This window comes from Solanum dulcamara, chromosome 2 (assembly GCF_947179165.1).
Source record: "Solanum dulcamara chromosome 2, daSolDulc1.2, whole genome shotgun sequence".
NCBI lineage: Eukaryota > Viridiplantae > Streptophyta > Magnoliopsida > Solanales > Solanaceae > Solanum > Solanum dulcamara.
The window spans coordinates 60,228,633-60,240,150 of record NC_077238.1 but is presented as its reverse complement, the minus strand read 5'-3'; the positions used below and the strand labels follow the sequence as shown (position 1 = coordinate 60,240,150).

Here is an 11,518-nt window from a genome sequence, read left to right as displayed (position 1 = left end):
AAGAGCTTAGTCGAATCAATTGTTATACAGTCATATAGAAGACTCGAAGATAGCAGCTTACTACTTTAAAGTTTAATCATTCAAAAGTGAGTGAGGGTCCTAAAGTCATATTCAGAACCTGGGAATGGAGTTACCCCCAAAGCTCATATCATATCCTTCTTACATCTAAGACATGCCAAAAGAGAAAAGATAGGCTTTACATACCTATACCAAAAACATACCAAGAGAAGCTTCACATACCTCTTATGGATTCCCCTTAATCGTGTTCACGTCGTTGTCCTCGAAACCTAGTTAACATGGAATTTATGCAAGTGTTAAAATTAGACTTTTCAGCAACTTAGACTACCCATGAGTATTCATAGCATTCATCCCTTCGCTCGCCTTCTCGACTAGTTCCTTAACTAGTTAAGGTGTTAACAAAAATTGGGAAGCATCTCTCCTATAATGTGCCCTATCCAAATTTCCAATTAGGACCCTAAACACTACAGACAACCAACAACAACAACCTGCAACATATGTTTATGCAAATCACACCAACAATATACAACATAAACTCCAAACGGCTCGTTCAAAAATACGATGTCAAAATAGGGTTTCTAGTTTCCATTTGGCAAAACCTTTAACCGTACGAAGTGGGGGGGGGGGGTCATGTGGATGAAACAAAAATATCACCCACCTCATTTATAGAATATTTTAACCCTGCAACAACCAGCCACACCCCTGCAGCAGCACCTCACAAGAACAACACTTTACTTTGACGAGAATTCAACTATAGCGACTACAATTTAGTTTATTACGAATGTCAAGTGTTTCTATGCCACTTTCACATTTACAACCACCTATTGGGAGTGTAATACACTCAATAACAACACCATAAAGTCCAAATTAAAATGAGAGACCTTACCTTATCCGAAATTGGCCAAAATTGTCAAATCGCAACTCGGAACTTCTTCAAACGCGCTTAAATTGAGCGGGCTGTTTGTATGACTTTATTGCTGACCCAAGAAGTAAATTTATGTTATTATCACCCTAAATTCATCTTAGTATATCTTATATAATTTATTTACGGAGCGAAGCTCGGAGGCGTACCTTGGCAGCCCCTAAACCGTAGCCCTCCTCTCTTCTTCCTCTCACATATCTGTTCAACTTTTCCAAGTGTACAGCTGAAGAAATGACTTCTTAGTCATCATAATATACATATATATACATATATAAATCTCCACATGCTTTAGTAACACCGTAGATAATTAATTCACGGAAGAATAATAAAGAACTCACCCTTAATTCTTCCAAACCAAAGCTGCCGTAGGTACTCTCTTTCTCTCACGTTTCCTCTCTATGTTTTGGCTGATTTTTTGGATACATAATGAATTAAGAGTCATTAACATATATATCCACCCTTTTTAGAAGGTGCCACGTGGCAGCCCCCTAGGGCGCCACCTAGGTTTATGCGGCCTATCACACATCGCCATGTGGCAGCGGGGTCCACCCCCCAAGCAGGAAGGTGAGTCACCTGCTTGCTTGTCACCTGCATTCTTGAGGTGCTTTATTGTCACTTACTTGCTTGAGGTGCTTTCTTGTCACCTGCTTGCTTCACTTTCGTAAGTTCGGAAACTAGTTTTTGCTCCCTTTCGTAGGTTCGTCATCTCTCTTTATTTTAAGAGCCTATGTAATCCGTGATACGCAGGCTTGGCATGTCATCTAGTAGCTCAAGTATATAAAAATGTTACATTAACAACTTACGTAGGTACATCAAGTTCTACGACTCGTTACTTGGCCTCCAATTCCTTCCGAATTCTTATAATTCCACTTCCAACCTTCTCTACTATGGGGTATCACATCCTCCCCTCCTTGGAGTCATTTGATGGCATCATAGCATATCCGGATCACATGATAATGTCTAAGGAACTTATGAGACATTCCGAGTTTTATAAGCGTGGGGTGTAACATCCTTCCCCCCTTTAGAACATTCGTCCCCGAATGTTAGACAAAACTTCTCTTAGCAACTTATACAAATTGTTGGGAGATTCTTTATTATGTCCATAACACATACTCCTATCCAAGTACTTAATATAAGAGTTTCAGGAATTGGGGTTACCTGCTGACGTTGGGAATAGGTGCGAATACTTGTATTTTATGTTCTCTTCAGTTCCCGATCATCCTGTTTCTAGTTTTGGTTTTTCCACCATAACTTGACTGAAGGCACGTATTTAGTCTACAATCTTTCCGTTTGCCGATCTAATATGGCGATAGGTTTTTCCTCATAGGATTCCATCTCCTAGACCTCACCTATGGCATATACCCTGGGTGGCTCGTCAGTATCTTTGTGAAGCATGCCTATCTGATGGACTGGGCGTATAGTTTCTAAATGAGGTGGTAAGCTCAACTTACCCACCACGTTGTCCACCTTATGAGTAACTTGATACAGTCTAATATATTTTGGGTTAAGTTCCCTTTTCTAGGTGACTCCATTATGAACATCCAATCATCAATTTGAACTCTGAATGTCGACGTCAATTATCTGTATATCATTTCTACCGATTCTGGGGTCATTATTCAATAGTTTGCGTAATCCTGTTTAGCCTACCAACTTAGTCTTTTTCCCCAATAGGGGGACTTATACACTTTGCCTTACAACATCTTGTAGGGGGTCATCTGAATGCTGGAATAGTAGCCCTTCTCGTAGGCAAATTCAATAAGTGGTGGGCGATCATCTCAGTTACTCTTAAAGCCAACCATATTAGTCCGCAATATATCTTCTAACGTCTGATAGTATGCTTAGTCTATTCAGCAGCTCGAGGGAAAAACTAGGGTACTAAGACCTACCTGTGTTCCCGATCTCTTCTTAGACTGATGTCTAAATGTTAATCTTAATTGAAGTTCTTCCATCTAAGATATTAGCTAGGGAAACCTCACGAAACCTTACTACCTCACGAAACCTTACTACCTCCATGTTGTATAACTCCACCTAATATTAGCTGCATAGGTGCTCTTGATTGGAAGCAAATGGGCTGATTTATTAGCCTACTCACAATAACCCACATAGCACCCTACTCTTACAGAGTACAAAATAGGTTCATAACGATGTTGATAATTTGGGAACCGTTAGCCTCGTATAGTCCTTCTCAACTCTTTTTAGAACTTTAACTGGCATTCGATCTTTTGGGTCCTTCTTCCCCTTTTTTTTCCAATCCTTAGGGTTGGCTACCGAATAATGATGCAGTCCCCTCATATAATGTCTCTCGTAGTCGTTCTTTGCTTTGTCCAGCATGATCTGGTATAATTCCAAAAGAGTTTTGGCATAGAAGCTCGCTATCCTGTAGTAACCAGCTAGTTCAGTCAGTTTTACTTAAACCCTTTCACAATTTCCCTTACCCCCGCTTGTAATCCTCTAGACACATTATCTTGTGTCATTCTTTACCTTTACAAGAATATGAGAGGGTACAAGAAGTATCCTAGCGTTACCTCGCTAGTCCTCATGTTTTACCCTGCCTTTTCCCCCTTATCCTACACTCGATGTCGGGGTAGATCTTTGGTCCACTCGTGGCCATGTATTACTCCACCCGTAGCACTAATTCTATCTCGATAATTGGGCTTAACCTATATTTGTATCTCTCGATAGTTAATTGCAACTTGGGTTCCCTTGCCTAGGACAATAGCTGTGGGGACTCCGTAAGGTCCTACCACTCTTTTACTCTACAGTTTTACACCTTCTCGGCGGAGTAGGTAACCTTTGATCAAAGGAGCAGGGACTAATATCGTTAATCCACAAGTAACATTCCCTCCAGATTCATCTGGTGCTGGAGTATGAAGTGAGTCTTATAGTCCTGGTCATATTGTGGAATTTTCGACCTTGGGTATTGCTTTTTGTCATTCGTAAATTACATCAGCTGGTACCCTTACCTTTTGGGTTTTGCTTTTTCTCCCTCAGAGTTGGCTGCCAAGTGGTGTCGAAATTCCCTCGCCCACTAGCCCATATAGTCATTCTGTAGTTTTCCTCTCATTAACTAGTTCTATGTTGAAGAGCTGTGGCATTTGAGTGCGTCATCAGTTAGCAGTTAGCTAATCCTTCTTGTCTTGCTTAAATCCTTTTTACAATACCCTTAACGTAACATATAGTATTCCAGGAACATAATCTCATGTCGTTCCTCCACCGCTAGTTCTGATTCTTCCATCTCGCGTGATCATACCAGCACTAACGCATTAAGTTCCATCAGAATTTTGAGGTTAAGCGTGCTGGGGTGAGAGTAATACTGGGATGGGTGACCTCCCTGGGAATTCTTCGTTTCGCGTTTCATTGTCATCCTTGCCATAATGTGTGGGGCACTCAACTTAGCTCCAGATTTACCTCAACGTTGTCTCGCGAGTCTTTATGTTTTGCCCTGTCCTTTCATCTGTTATCTTGCATCCAGTATCGGCGTAGACCTTTAGCTCCACTATCCTCTATTCATTTTGTGTTCCCCTCATTTTCTACCACAGGAGGCTTTCTATTCCTTTTTCTTCGGTTATTTATCTATCGCAACATCATTTGCGACTAACTATATAACCAATGTTTTGGCTTTTGGTCTAGTATGCTGTCATTATCCTTCGTAGTGTCTCTTGAATTATTCGATATCCTTTCATTGGTACGTTCTTCTTTTTTTATATGCAGCCGCCTTCTAGTGTCATGTTGTTCTGGGTCTTGTTGGAAACTTCTTAATACTACCTTATGTAGCATTCTGGTTTCCATCCAATTATTGGTAGCTTCTAGACCTTTCTAACTTGGTTCAGCAAGATATCTTATTGAAGTTTAGACGTCTATCTCACATATATTGCTATATCAATTGCCTCCTCCTACCTTTGCCATTTTCTTATTAACTTCCCCCCTTTAGAGGGTACTCGTACTTTTATCTACTTGTACCTTGCTCTATGTCTCTTTTTCCAGTATCAATTTCGCCCAATCTCTTCCTCCAATCTACTTGGTACTGCATCATGTCTCCGTCTATCTTCATATTTTATAATCGAACTATCCGTGTACGGAGCCGTGGCTAAATTACAAAGCGAAGAGAACCTTTCCATATTTAATGTGATGTTTTGTCTACTAATCGGTACTTGAATAATGTGACCCAAGGAATAACTCATCCAAGGCCACCTTCTACTTTTCCTTTTCCCAGAATTACTTTGCACCTGTAGTCGTTCCAATTCCAATTAGTTAGTGCTAGTATTCCGACGATAACTATTTAAGGTTTTCTTGAAGTAGTAGCTTTATCCCAACCTATATCCTTTGCTTCTTAGGGCGAATAGAAGTTGCGCCATTTGTTCCTTAAGTTTTCCATCCTCGTTCCTTAAGGGTTCTACTATTTCTGGGGTGACGTTGTGTATACGCATCATTTTTTTTGTATCTTAAGCCCCATGCTCTTACTGCGTTCTCAACGCAGGCCTTTAACTTAGTCAACGCATACTAAGTGCATCTTACTAGTGGTTCCACTTTGTCCCTACATACTCGTATCGCACTGTTCAATTCATACTTACATATCCCCTTTTAATTCGTATTCGTGTTCTGTTCCTGACATCTCTTTGAGGTGCTTTTGTTAGAAGTTCTTTTCCCAATTACTCGGTGGAGAACTATAAACTGTTATCGTGAACCATTTTCCAACCATTGTTGGAAGAAACCAAAACCTCTTAAACATCACAGTACTTCCCTTTTAATACTTGCCCGACCTGGTCTCCTTCAGGGTTTATCCTCAAGTTATGAACAACTCGTCTAATTTACGATAGGAATTGAGGGCTTGGGACTTTCAAAAAGAGTGAAGTTCAATTACTAGACACCTTACCCTTCAACCTGAGCTTCTTTTTTTTCTCTACATCATAGTTACAGCTGGAGATACTGTGGTCTGAACTGTACTACTCAGACAGACTTTTGTTTCTCCGTAATAAACTTCCCCGAGTGAAAAGGGTACCCCTTATGGATGACCTGAAGGGTACCTCTTACGGCTTTAGTTAACCATAATGGGGGTACTTGGTATCAACTTCCAAGATATGTTATAAACTATGTTTTATGCCCTCCTTCTTGTATTGGGAAAATTTCGGCAGAGTTTCCTCTACACTTCTTACTATCCCAAAACCTATACGCAGAAAATACCAACAATGCCTCACAGGGCCAACATATATATATACATATCATATCACAGCTGCACAGGGCTTCCAAATGTCATCGCATATCGCAACAACACAGGGCTTTCAACGTCAACAATAATATAAAAAAGTATTGGACTTACCTTATATGCCCAACTTCAAACTGCATCTATTGCACTTCTTGTCTGCTTTCCTTTCAGGTCTCGACTTTATATTCGAATATTACTTCCATACCTTACTCAAACAGATAGATATCCTTCGTGCCATTACTTTACTTACCCGCATGCTTCGTGACATCCCATGTCGTCAATTATTTCCTTTGGTTGATGTCTTCCTTCTGTTAAGATCCAAGGTTAGTATAAGGAATTTTCCTATGACTCGGATCTATAATATGATCTCAGATGTAGAAGAAAGGTAACACCCTAAATATCCTGTAGCTTCCTATTTATAGATGTGGCGCGCAATACATCGATAATCAAGACTCTACTAGACACGGTCTGCAGACAATCCAAGGACGAATTGCTCTGATACCACTTCTGTCACGACCCAACCCCGTAGGCCGCGACTGGGGTCCGACCTGGACCCCCGTATACATATCTATCAAATGCAGTCAAATTGAACTGTAAATAAAATAATATCATATAACAGAGCCCCACTGGGCGATAACATTTTCATAAACCTGTAGCCTTTTTCGTTTGTATCACAACATGATAGGGCACGCAAGACGACAAGGCTGCCATAACATAATAACATATATCATATATCATGTAGACCCAACTGAATCAACCTGACATACACAACCCACATATACATGTCTGCAAACCTCTAAAAATATTAACGACAACATATGGCGGGATAGGGCCCCCGCCGTACCCCCGAATGGACAAAAAAATGTTATACATCAGTGGATAGTATCAAAAACTAGGCCCGATACAATGGAGCCTCTTCCAACTGAGCTGCATAGAATCCTAAGCTGACGGACTCCCAAAACCTGTATCTGTACCTGCGGGCATGAACGCAGCCCCCCGAGAAAGGGGGTCAGTACGACATATGTACTAAGTATGTAAAACATAAGATGATACAACTGGAAGCATATCTGAAGTAGAGAAGCAGGGGATAAAATGTCAAATCAGAAACCGGTACTTGGAAAAGTAAAATCATGCATGCTCAAACTTTCAATATAGCCGGCCCTATTAGGGATCCGGTGAATCATATTTGTAGTATCAGTATCAGGCCCCATTCCATCGTCACCTTATTACAATACATCATCATAGTATCAGTATAAGGCCCCGTGCCATCGTCACCTTATTATAACACATCATCATTATATATATACATACGGATGCCGGCCCTCTAGCGAGGGACTCAGCAAAAAATGCAGTGAATTGCACGAATCTGATAACCGGCCTGGGACTCGAAGAAGAAGTGTTACAGTATACACGAGTAGAGTAGTGAGAAACAAAACACAGTTTAAATCAGTATCAGAGACTCAATGAAGTCATCAAGTGAACCATCACCTGGGGATTAGGGCAGAAGGTATCTGATGTATACTCTCTAACTGTCACTAAGGACTATGTAAAAAGGAGTTTTTGGAAATCTTAGACATATACCAATGTGAAATATCTTATAGCAGTCTGAGCATTAGTTATCTTAGAGCCTTTCTTTTTTACAAACAAGAGCTTAGTCGAATCAATTGTTATACAGTCATATAGAAGACTCGAAGATAGCAGCTTACTACTTTAAAGTTTAATCATTCAAAAGTGAGTGAGGGTCCTGAAGTCATATTCAGAACCTGGGAATGGAATTACCCCCAAAGCTCATATCATATCCTGCTTACATCTATGACATGCCAAAAGAGAAAAGATAGGATTTACATACCTATACCAAAAACATACAAAGAGAAGCTTCATATACCTCTTATGGAATCCCCTTAATCGTGTTCACGTCGTTGTCCTCGAAACCTATTTAACATGGAAGTAATGCAAGTGTTAAAAACCTTAGACTTTTCAGCAACTTAGACTAGACACGAGTATTCATAGCATTCATCCCTTCGCTCGCCTTCTTGAATAGTTCCTTAACTAGTCAAGGTGTTAACGAAAATTGGGCAGCACCTCCCCTATAATGTGCCCTATCCAAATTTACAATTAGGCCCCTAAACACTACAGACAACCAACAACAAAAACCTGCAACATATGTTTACGCAATTCACACCAACAATATACAACATAAACTCCAAACGACTCTTTCAAAAATACGATATCAAAATAGGGTTTCTAGTTTTCATTTGGCAAAACCTTTAACCGTACGAAGCGGGGGGGTCATGTGTCTGAAACCATCAGATACCCTACCTAATTTAGAGCATATTTAGACCCTGCAACAACCAGCCATACCCCTGCAGCAGCACCTCACAAGAACAACACTTTACTTTGACGACAATTCAACTATAGCGACTCCAATTTAGTTTATTCTGAACGTCAAGTGTTTCTATGCCACTTTCACATTTCCAGCCACCTATAGGTCATGTAACACACTCTATAACAACACCATAAAGTCCAAATTAAAAGGAGAAACCTTATCCAAAATTGGCCGAAATTGTCAAATCGCAACTCAGAACTTCTTCAAATGCGCTGAAATTGGGCGGGCTGTTTGTATGACTTTCTTGCTGACCCAAGCAGTAAATTTATGTTATTAGCACCCTAAATTCATTGTAGTATACCTTAGATAATTTATTTACAGATCAAATCTCGGAGGCGTACCTTGGCAGCCCCTAGGCCGTAGCCCTCCTCTCTTCTTCCTCTCACATTTCCGTCCAACTTTTCCAAGCGTACAGCTGAAGAAATGACTTCTTAGTCATCATAATATACATATATATACATATATACATCTCCACATGCTTGAGGAACACCGTAGATAATTAATTCACGGAAGAATAATGAAGAACTCACCCTTAATTCTTTCAAACCAAAGCTGCCGTAGGTACTCTCTTTCTCTCATGTTTCCTCTCTATGTTTTGACTGATTTTTTGGATACATAATGAATTAAGAGTCATTAACATATATATCCACCCTTTTTAGAAGGTGCCATGTGGAAGTCCCTTGGGGTGACATGTGGCTGCCACTTAGGTTCATGTGGCCTATCACACATCGCCACGTGGTAGCGGGGTCTACCCCCCAAGCAGGAAGGTGAGTCACCTGCTTGCTTGTCACCTGCGTGCTTGATGTGCTTGCTTGTCACCTACTTGCTTGAGGTGCTTGCTTGTCAGCTGCTTGCTTTACTTTCGTAAGTTCGAAAACTAGTCTTTCCTCCCTCTCGTAGGTTCGTTATCTCTCTTTATTTTAAGAGCCTATGTAATCCATTCTACGCAGGCTTGGCATGTCCTCTAGTAGCTCAAGTATATAAAACTTTTACATTAACAACTTACGTAGGTACATCGAGTTCTACAACTCGTTACTTGGCCTCCAATTCCTTCCGGATTCTTATAATTCCACTTCCAACCTTCTCTACTACGGGGTATCACATCCTCCCCTCCTTGGAGTCATTTGATGGCATCGTAGCATATCCGGCTCACATGATAATGTCTAAGGAACTTATGAGACATTCTGAGTTTTAAAAGCGTGGGGTGTTACATGAACTGTCCCAGAGTCGAACCTAGCACCACATCTAGGAGATTATCGCTCCCCATTAGACCAAAGACATCAAGATAAATACGACATCTTTTCAAAAAACAGCTTGCAACATCAAGTTCTTATTAACTCAAGCTAATGGTTCAATCCATTATATCAGACAGACACAATACAACAATACCTTGTTTTAGCTTAATTACTAAATATGCTAAGGGTCTTTCATGATCACCATTAGACTAATGTACAACACTAGATCTTTTCCTCACCTAATTTCTAACCAAGTTCCGACTGCCTTGAAACCAGAGTTTCTCCATAGTCCCCACTGGTTAAATTCCCTTACCAAGTAGCATAAATGGTAAGTCCATGCACCATTTACATGCCACCTTCCCTCACATGAATTTATCATTCAGCACATTAGAACTCATCCCTTAATAGTCTTGGGTCTTACACAATTCAATGCACATAATTCACTTATGACTCTTTTTTGGAATCAAGCCCTCAAAATTACTATCAAACATATATGACACAATTTCAGCGAGCCGGTAAGGTGTTTCACACTTTAAATCAGGAGTCCATATGCACATAATCAATTATTCGGCTACATAACTCAAGCAAGTAAAGTAATTTAGTTCACTTCATGGATGACCATTAGTTGATCATCTATGCATTCTCTTTGCCACTAAGGTAAGATACCAATTGGAACCTTCTTGGTTCTAATTTCCTTACTTGTGTTCCTTCAGCTGCAACAACGATATCCAATTTACCTCGTTGAGATACCAATTCAAATTCAGAGATACCAATTTAACTCAACCCATACCATAAGCGACAGACTGCACGAATAAGAGAGAAGGAATAAAACTACTTCCTAAAATGCTTCATAGCTTCCTAAAGATTAGATGTGGACATCAACACATCAATTCGCAAGAGTCAATTCCATACTTGAACTTGTACTGGTAGATTGGTAACCTGGGCAATCTGGGCTCTGATACCAAATTTTCATGACCCAACCCACTGGGTCGTGCGGGCATATACTCTATGACCTAAGCAAGAGAACCCTTAACCCCTTTTATAAAAACATTGCAGAATTTAAATCAACAACCTGAGTAACTAAGCCAAAAGTTTATAAAAATCTGAAGTAATGCACTTGTATAAGAATAACACATAAAACCCCCCATGGATACTAATCTAAAATAGGTATACGAGTTGCTATGAGTAAAAAAAAAAAAAGACCAATGACCCAACTTCAACTAACAGAAAGTAAAAATAAAGATGTTAGAGGATCGCCTTCGTCTTCACCTAAGAGACGTAACTGGCCCTGTAACCAGACTGTGCCAAATGGCATTAAAAGAGTAGTATCAATACAAACAACACATACTGATAGGCATCATCGTTCAATCTAATACCCACCGTATAATATATAAACATAAAAATAAGAGATATCATAATAATTAAGTTTATCACTTATCTACCCCAACCAAATAAGTACACTCACTCCCACCTAAGGTGTTCACCCCTCCAAACTTCAGAGCTCCACTACCGCCCTAGTTACAGCTTAAGACCTGTGGGTTATGATCCATACCTTATAATTGCTCAATCAACTAACAGTGTTCATCTAGCAACCTTAGCCAGTAAATGGTTCCATCCAACCATCACTGGTATTAGACCAACTGTATCAAGACACAAGGCCTAGCCCTACCACACCCACACTTTCTAATCAACCTAGTTTTTGGTACTACTACTTCATCTACTCGTTGAAGTCTTAATGATAAGACTCCCGATCA

At 40.1% G+C, this 11,518-nt stretch overlaps 1 pseudogene; it reads left to right on the top strand.

Annotated features, from left to right (window-relative positions):
• Positions 1 to 4,176: 4,176 nt before the first annotated feature.
• LOC129881226 (5S ribosomal RNA) lies at positions 4,177 to 4,296 on the top strand (annotated as a pseudogene).
• Positions 4,297 to 11,518: the final 7,222 nt, after the last annotated feature.